This window comes from Aquarana catesbeiana, linkage group LG09, assembly GCF_042186555.1.
Source record: "Aquarana catesbeiana isolate 2022-GZ linkage group LG09, ASM4218655v1, whole genome shotgun sequence".
Taxonomy (NCBI): Eukaryota; Metazoa; Chordata; class Amphibia; order Anura; family Ranidae; genus Aquarana; species Aquarana catesbeiana.
This window is the reverse complement of record NC_133332.1, coordinates 52,556,239-52,565,635: the sequence shown is the minus strand read 5'-3', so window position 1 is coordinate 52,565,635 and position 9,397 is coordinate 52,556,239. Positions and strand designations below refer to the sequence as shown.

Here is a 9,397-nt window from a genome sequence, read left to right as displayed (position 1 = left end):
ATTTTTTAGCATTGATCACTGTATTTGTGTCACTGGTCCCCAAAAAGTGTCAAAAGTGTCAGTTAGGTGTCCGATTTGTCCACCACAATATCGCAGTCCCATTAAAAGTCGCTGATCGCCGCCATTGCTAGTAAAAAAAAAAAAAAATTGAAAGAAAAAAAAAAAATCCCACAGTTTGTAGATGCTATAACTTTTGCGCAAATCAATAAATACGCTTATTGAGGTTTTTCTTTTACCAAAAATATGTAGCAGAACACATATTGGCTTAAACTGATGAAGAAATTAGATTTCTTACATTTTTTTTAATTGGGTATGTTTTATAGCAGAAAGTAAAAAATATTGTTTTTTTCTCAAAATTGTCAGGCTTTTTTTGTTTATAGCGCGATAAATAAGAATAATTTGATCAGAGGTGCCACCAAAAGAAAACTCTATTTGTGGGGGGAAAAAAGGACAAATATTTAATTTGGGTATAGCTTCGCACGTCCGGGCAATTGTCAGTTAAAGTAACGCAGTGCCGTATCGCAAAAACCTTCCGGAGCTGAAGTGGTTAATGCATTGGGAGGCCCATAAAAGTTAATAGCAGCAGATTAAAATGCATGGCAAAGTTGGCAGCACGTATTTGGCTAGGTTCACACTATTGCGGGTGGTGTAGCTCACGATTGCGCGGTCACAGCAGCTCATTCAGTTTCCTGCAGGGAACAATTAATGGCACTCCTGCAGTCTGCTATTTAATGCACACTGCATTCCCAGCACAATCGGATGGTGCCAGAAATTATGGAGGCCTGAAAACCTGGCACCCAGAAGTAGCCAATGAGAAGATGACAGCGGCCAGCAAGGGCCGTTACATTGCTGGAATGAGGAGGTGAGTTATTTTGAGAATTTTGGTTCTGCTTTAACATGTCTTGATCAATGGTGGTTAACTTTATGCACGCCATATTTTAGAAAAAACAACGCATTGAAAATGCACAAAAGAAACACACAATGCCCATGGCTAGAAAAAAAAAACGCACCTCTACACATGCGCTAAGATCTCAAAACCAGTCCCACTATAAGTCGCTGATCACCACCATTACTAGTACAAAAAAATGAAAAATCCAGTATATATACCATAGATTGTTACTGACGCTTTAACTTTCACACAAACCACTCAATGTACACTTATTAGGAATTTTTTTATAGCTGTAGCAGAATTCATTTTGGCCTAAATTTATGAAGAAATTGTTTGATTGTTTTTTTTATTGGATGTGTTTTATAGCAGAAAGTAAAAAATATTGTTTGTTTTTTTCAAAATTGTTGGTCTATAAAAAAAACAAAAAAAAAAAACAGGTGATCAAATACCACCATTTGTGTAAAAAAAATAAATGTCATTCGGGTACAGCGTTGTATGACCGCGCAATTACCATTAGCAAAAAATGTCCTGGTCATGGAGCGGGGGTTAAACCTACTGGAGCTCAAGTGGTCAAATCTACCAAAACTAAGTAACACGAGGACCTACCTAAACCATCCAATTAATCTGTATACAGTGAGGCAGGACCTTGCATTACATACTTGATGATAAATTTAAAGAGGATTGTACAATTGGATTGTAAGGTGTGTGAGGAGCTTTGGTATATAATCAGCTTTTACACCATGTACACCATAGAGCAGGGGTCTCTAAACTTTCAGGATAAAGGGCCAGTTTACTGTCCTTTAGAGTTTGAGGGGGTTTGTGCATATAAAATGTCCTGCGTCAATGGGAGTAAATAATGCCCCATCATTGGTATTAGTGGAAGAATAGTGCCCCATTGTTGGTATCAGGGGAAGAAATAGTGCCCCATCATAGGTGCCAGTGGGAAAAATAGGGCCCTGCAGTTGGTGTCAGTGGGAGGAATAGAGTCCCATCATTGTTGGGCTCAGTGGTAGGAATAGTGCCCCACTGTTAGGCTCAGTGGGAAGAATAGTGCCCCATTGTTGGGCTCAGTGGTAGGAATAGTGCCCTATTGTTGGTATCAGTGACAAAAATGATGCCCCTTTGTTGGTGTAGAAGGAATAGTGCCTTGTATCATATGGAAGAATTAGCGCTCCATTGTTGGGCTCAGTGGGAAGAATAGTGGCCCATCATTGGTGTCAGTAGGTAGAATTGAGTCCCATCATTGGTATCAGTGGAAAGAATAGTGCCACATTGTTGGGCTCAGTGGTCGGAATAGTGCCCTATTGTTGGTATCAGTGACAAGAATTATGCCCCATTGTTGGTGCAGAAGGAATAGTGACTTGTATCAGTGGGAGGAATAGTGTCCCAAGGGCCTGTTAAAGGCAAGCAAAGGGCCACATCTGGCCCCCAGGCCGCAGTTTGAAGACCACTGCCATAGAGGAATCATATGACAAAATACACCAAACTCTGTCATTTGCCTTCTCCTCCTTGCCCTTACCCCTACTTGTCCTGTGTTCTATTAATCCCTACACTGCACCATGCTTGTCATTCTTGTTCCCCCTAAAGCTGGCCATAAACCATACAATTCGATTGTACAATCTCCTTTAGATCTACCTTCAACGGTAGTGCAAAGGCCTGCCAGATTGGATACAAATATAGTTTTGGTAAATCTACAGGCGGTTATGCAGAAACTGTACCATAAGATTGTATAGCAGTGGCTATATGTAATCTATGCACCCCGCCCCTAATCTCTATGCAGGGCACCGGACGCATGGATTTCAATGTTTTTTTTATTTTTAAGCACATGATTAGAGCCTGAGGCTCTAATTGGCTTCAAAAAGGGTGGGCTCAGGGCGCAGAGCACTGCGCCCTGAGCCCACCCACTTGTGTGACAATAGTTAATTTATATTCGCTAATGTCTTCCTGCTACTCCTCCCGGAGAATCAGGAAGCGGGTCCCATGGCCCAATTGGCCGGGAGTCCTGAGACCTGATTGCCTGGGAGTCCTAAGACCCGATTTGCCGGGAGGAGAAGTGACCACTGGGACTCAGGAGTAGATGCAGGGGGGAAGCAGCCAAAGCCATGACCTGGATGGGGTAAGTGCGGGGCTGGCGGGCGGCCTGGTGGGTGAGCGAGTGGGCAATCGAACAGGGGATCGATCGAGCAACATGGGGGGGTGTTGTGAGTGAGGGGACAAGGTTTGTTTGCCACCCCCACCCAAAAAATTAACCGCCAGCCGCCACTGTTGTATAGTGTGTGTCCAGATTGTACAATCAGATTGTATGGTGTATGTTCAGCATAAAGGAGAGTGTACAGAGATTGTATGATGGGATTGTATAGTGTTTGGCCAGCTACACAGCACACATCCTCTCCCCTTCCATCCTTACAAGTTGAACATTCTCCTCTACATCCCCCTCCACCCTCATTGCTGCTCTCACCTACCTCTTGTAATGACCTCCTGTGGCCCCCATAGCATTTACTAATATAATATAATAATAATCTGGTGTACTTTGCAGTAGCAATCTGGTAATGCCACTTTGCATGCTTTCCATGCTTCCACACCATCAGGGCCATACCAGTTGGCGAGTTCACCCGTGCCCATTGCAATTGCTCGACAGAAGATGCTTTCTGCAGGGAATGGGACATAAAGGGGTTGATTGATTTATTTACTAAAGACAAATAGACTGCAGTTGCTTCAGAGCTTAGTAAATGAGGGAAGCTCTGCTGACTTCCATCATCAGGGATTGGCAAGGTGTCTGTACACAGACACTGGTGTCCGTGGGCGCTCCTTGCAGGGTCCGCAGCTGCCCAATCCACCCGTTTTGCATTGGGCTGCGGGGAGTTGGTCAGAGAAGCAGGACAGATGAATATGCTGTCTGACAGTCACAGCATCCATTGATCCACCTCCCCTGCCCCTGCCCGCTGGATGGTAGGATCGCCTGCATCCTATCAACCAATAAGGTGCTTGCCCCACCCCCAGGCCCTGACCTTTAGAGGAGGAGATTTGAACTTCCTCCTCTAAACCTGCCCATGCCTGGTCTCTGTGCCCCGGCCCCCAGCTTCCTGGTCGTGAGTCGTGTATGTGTCCTATTCCTATAGCTACATTAGAAGAACCAGGTCATAATGTAAGGGAGATCTATGGGGGGCCCTGCTCTAAAGGGGGGTCTATGGGAACCCTGCTCTAAAAGCGGATCTATGGGGACTCTAGCCTGCTCTAAAGGGGGATCTATGGGGACCCTGCTCTAAAGGTGGATCTATGGGGACTCTAGCCTGCTCTAAAGGTGGATCTATGGGGACTCTAGCCTGCTCTAAAGGGGGGTCTATGGGGACCCTGCTCTAAAGGTGGATCTATGAGGACCCTGGCCTGCTCCAAAGGGGGATTTATGAGGACCCTGCTCTAAAGAGGGATATATGGGGACCCTGCTCTAAAGGGGGATCTATGGGGACCCTGGCCTGCATGTGATTGGGTATTCTTTGCAAAGTGAAGCTTTACCTCATTTACTAAGCTCTGGAGCAACTGCACATGCAAAGTGCAAAGTACTTGCCTTTAGTAAATCAACCCAATTGTGTCTCTTCTGCAATAAAGTATCTTACTTGTCTGTTTGTAATCTTTTTGACAATGTACATTGAGCTGAGCATGTGCAGCTCATAGTACAATCCCAGCATCTGCTGAGTACCTGGATGTATCAACCCAACACAGCCAATCTAAATGGCCAAAGATCCGAAACCCAGGAGAGGATTTGGAAAGATGTCAGAAGCTTTTGGATGCCACAGTGCTGTAGGTAAGGTGAATATAGTCCCACTTGAAGGTCAGTTTTAAATATATATTTTTTTTTTGCATAGGCCAGGGGTCTTCAAAACTTCCAATTTGAAGGCCACATTGTATATTTTACAAAAATTTGCATATCGAAAAAAATCAGTTTTTATAATTGAATAAAAGAGTCCCCATCCAAGTCCCCCTTACATCAGAGTCCCTTCATACATTGCAGAGGTATTTAGGCAGTGTGTTTAGGCAGGGTTACTAACAAATGAAATGTAGCACCCTGGTGTTTAGGCAGGGTTGCTCCTAAATTTACCTGCCAGGTATAGCTGCCTTGGCTAATTGTTGAGGATCAATTGATTTCACTCTAAAGCCTCGTACACACGGTTCGATTGTTGGAAGGGGATTGTCTGTTGACAGACTGTTGTCCTAAATTCTTACCGTTAGTACGCTCCTTTTGACAATTTTTGTTAAATTTTTGGACAATAAATGTTGGATGGCAGGCTAGAAAATTTTTTGGCGGACAGCGGCTCTATGTCTGATTTTTGTACGGTCAGTACACAAATCCGTTACACAAAAGTCAAATATACAAACACGCATGCTCGGAATCAATGCTCACCAAACACAAAATTAGCAGAAAGGGCTTAAAGGGTGGCGCTCGAGAGCTGAAATTCTTCGTAGTACGTCACTACGTTCGTGTTTGTGGCACGACAATTGTGTAACATTAGTATGCAAAACAAGATTCTGGCACACACCCTTTTGACAAAAATCAGACGCTCGGTTGGCCAACAATCGTACCGTGTGTACAAGGCTTAAGTCTGTAATGGCTGCACTTCTCTCTTTTGCCACTGGTACTTGGTACGTGGTATGTGGCCCGGGTACTTGGTGGCATTAGATATGAGAAGGATAATGCAAGGTCAGATTTTGGGTATATGGGGTATCCCAGCCAATGGGCAGGGGTTTTCTTAAATCCCTTGGCCTTGTTGTTTCTCAAGTAATGAATAAAATCTTCTTTGTCCCTGGCTGTCATGTGGACAGACTGAGGATCCCTCTGCAAGGGGACCTATGTCCCGAAGTGCAGTCCCTTGCACCATGGCCTGGCTGCTTGTTGCCTGAAATGCAGCTGTGTCTTCTTGTCCCAGGAGTTGTCTCTAAAGAAGAAGGAAAACTGCTGGGAAGTATTGTCCACCCCGAGTGAAATTGATGGACTGTGACACGTCATGGACACTGGGTGTGTAGTTAGTTAGAATAGGTTGTGATAACGAGGCAAATTCCTATCAATCATGTGAATAACGGACTAACCCATGCATCAGAACTGTTCCTAGTGTTGGTCACCAGGTGGCGTGAGTGGCGCTGACCTGAGTGAACTTTATGCGCATAATGAGCATTTAATAGAATGTGCTAAGTAAAATTTATTTTTGATTAGGAAAGGAGGTGGCATTCTCGGCTGAGAATGGGGTCTGCTTTCAATATGTATATACCACAGATATTTTAGAGGGTGTATTTACACTGCTAAGCTGTCTTTGGCTGAGGACAATTGAAAATTATTCAATCACGTATGTATTTATTGCACCATGTTACAATAGAATAGGATGCATTTGCATTGCTGTTTATTCTCTTTCAGGTGTTGCTGTGTTGGTGCATCTTCCTTGGATAAGGAGAGACAGGGATCCAACCTGACGACAACACTAAGAACACTGCACTGTGAGCTGTAAGGTCTTAGAGGACTCGAGACAGCATTCCTACACGGGCAGATGTGGTACCTTGCTTGATGCCTTTCCCTGCATGGCCTGTTGAAGTCTCTGAGTCTGCCAATTAATCTTGCAACTACCTAAGGGTGTCCTGGCCCTAACCCTCTCCCAAAGTTCTGTTAAGAGAAATAAAATCTCTTTCGCATTCAAGAAGTGTCTGGCGCCCAATCGATCTACCTTGCATTAGACCCACTATGCCATGCAACCCACCATGTATAGAAGGATGTCAGCTATCTCTGGCCCTGGAGGTCCTCATTAGACGAAAGGAGGCCTGGGACCTTGCTACATAAATTTGCCAGGTAGTAATTTTCCTGGTTAATTGTTAGAAGATCAACTGATTCCTCTCTAATTCTGGAATTGCTGCACCTTTCTCTTCTGTCACTAGGTGGCACCGTGTCTGGTGACATTAGAATGACAGGTGGTTAGCAAGGTCAGATCACGAATGGATGGGGTGTCTCAGCCAATTGGCAGGGGTTTCTTTAGTCCCTTGGCCTGCTGGGAGAGCCTATTTATTGGGTGGAGTCAGGTGATCGGTGTTCTGTGCAACCTGGAGGGCTGTCTGGGTGGACGTGCGTTATGTCGTCCAGGGCTGCTAGGCCGGAAGCCTGAGGCCTATCCCGGGGACACCTGGCTGCTAGGCTGCCTGAGACCTATCCAGGAGCAGGAGAAGCAGGATTGGAGTCCAACCGAGTTGAGAAGGTTCAGCCGGACGGGGAACCCATTGTGGTCGTAGGTAGAAGGGAAGCTGTCGCCACTAAGGCACCATCCATCTTACTACCAAAGACTACAGTGAGTAAGCTCGAGCAGTCTTCTCACCAACCGGGGACAGTGAAGAAGTGGGAAAGCATCAGTGAGTGCCAAGCCAGGGACCCAGCAGGATAGGGGGGGTGACGCTTGAGGAGTATACAGCGGGATAGCTGTGGAAGAGCTCAGGGTATCCAGTGATGACTGGGATCTGGAAGTCTAGTGAGAGACTGGGAGCTCAGTAAGTGAAGATCTACAGTGACATACTGTGAGATAAGTAAAGGACTATTCTGTGTTCACAAAAATTATGTACATCTACTTTTATTGACTGTTGCCACATTAGTTGCCTTAGGAGACAGCGGTCCTACCTATACAGAAGTGTTATCTGGCTGGAGGCCTTCCACTGTATAACTGTCTACCTATAGAAGCCTCGAAGTCTGCCAATTAACATTGCATCTACTCAAGGGTGCCCTGGCCCTAACCCTCTCTCCCACAGTTCTGTTAAGAGACAATAAATCTCTTGTTCGCATTCAAAAAGTGACTGGCGCCCATCATTACTACTTGCATCACACCCACCATACCTGGTAACCCATTCTACAAAGAAGGAATGTCAGCTCTTCCTGACTCTGGAGGTCACCATTAGGCCTTGCTACAATAGGAAGGCTGTCCACAAGGTTTAGGAGTGTATCTAAGGGAATGTTTGACCATTCTTCTAGAAGCGCATTTGTGAGGTCAGGCACTAATGTGGACTAGAAGGCCTGGTTCACAGTCTCTGCTCTAATTCATCCCAAAGGTTTTCTATCGGGTTGAGGTGAGGCTTTGTGCACTGGCCCAAATAGTTTGGTGGAGGGGGGTTATGGTGTGGGGTTGTTTTTCAGGGGCTTAATGTCTTAATTCCAGTGAAGGGAACTCTTAAGGCATCAGCATACCAAGACATTTTGGACAATTTGGGAACAGTTTGTGGATGGCTCCTTCCTGTTCCAACATGACTGCACACCAGTCATGTTGGAGTGCAAACTCTGGTGCAGCTGTGCACGGTAGCCAAACAGCTTCTAACTTCAGCTTGTTCAATTAAGTTTTGACAGAAAAAACCTGGAAGCCGATTGGTTTCTATGCAGAGCGGCACCAGATTTTGCATTCTCCCGTTTTAGTAAATCAACCCCTATATTTCATGCAAATTTCACTTTAAAAAAATATATCTGATGCCCACTTTTAAAATATACTTATCCCCCCTCCTAGATTGTAGGCTCTACCGAGCAAGGCTCTCTGATTCCTCCTGTATTGAATTGTATTGTGACTGTACTGTCTGCCCTCAGGTTGTAAAGCGCTGTGCAAACTGTTGGCGCTATATAAATCCTATATAATAATATAATAATATATTTCATGTTCAGCCCCTTTAAGATACTCTTTGACATTAAGTGTATTTAAAGAATAGTAAGGCTACTGTAACCTATTTTACACATATGACTAAACAACATCAATAAATTCCACAGAGGCTTATTTTTCCCACAGCTTATCTAGCCCAAGAAAGGGCAACAGTAAACTTCTTAATCCACTGCCACGTTGCAAAGTATTTTTGTCATGCTCAGTTCCACGCTAAAGGGACCTAGTTTCGGTCAGACAGGAACCATAGTCTGTTGCTATTGGTAGGAGCAGGTTCCTCCACATTCCGCCAGTCTTCAGGTCACCATAGCTACACCCAAGCACTTCTACGTACCATTAACTCTTGTGTGACCAGACGGTATAGTTACTAAACTCAGCCTACCTGTTCAGCAGCGGCATCAGATCCTCGGCATTCTCATATGGAGTGCTCTTTAATCAAGTTATTACAGCCAGAAGGGATGCAGAGCACACATTTTTGCCAATGTTAACCACTTGCTTACTGGGCACTTATACCCCCTTCCTGCCCAGGCCAATTTTCAGCTTTCAGCTCAATTGAATTGATACAATTTGAATGAAAATGATGCAGTCATGCAACACTGTACCCAAACTACAATTTTATCTTTTTTTTCACATAAATAGAGCCTGCTTTTGGTGGTATTTAATTCTCACTGGGTTTTTTATTTTTTGCTAAAGAAACAAAAAAAGATCAAAAATTTTGAAAAAAAAAAAAAACATTTTTAATAGTTTGTTATAAAATTTTGCAAACAGGTAATTTTTCTCCTTCTCTGATGGACACTGATAGGCTGCACTGATGGCCACTGATAGGCACTGATGGGCACTGATGAGGCGG

At 44.5% G+C, this 9,397-nt stretch overlaps 1 long non-coding RNA gene across 1 annotated transcript; it reads left to right on the top strand.

The window, feature by feature from the left end:
* The first annotated feature begins 624 nt into the window (after positions 1-624).
* Positions 625-7,701, top strand: LOC141107161 (uncharacterized). Its single transcript, XR_012235801.1, has 2 exons — positions 625-862; positions 6,294-7,701. It is a non-coding gene; the product is annotated as an uncharacterized lncRNA (long non-coding RNA).
* Positions 7,702-9,397: the final 1,696 nt, after the last annotated feature.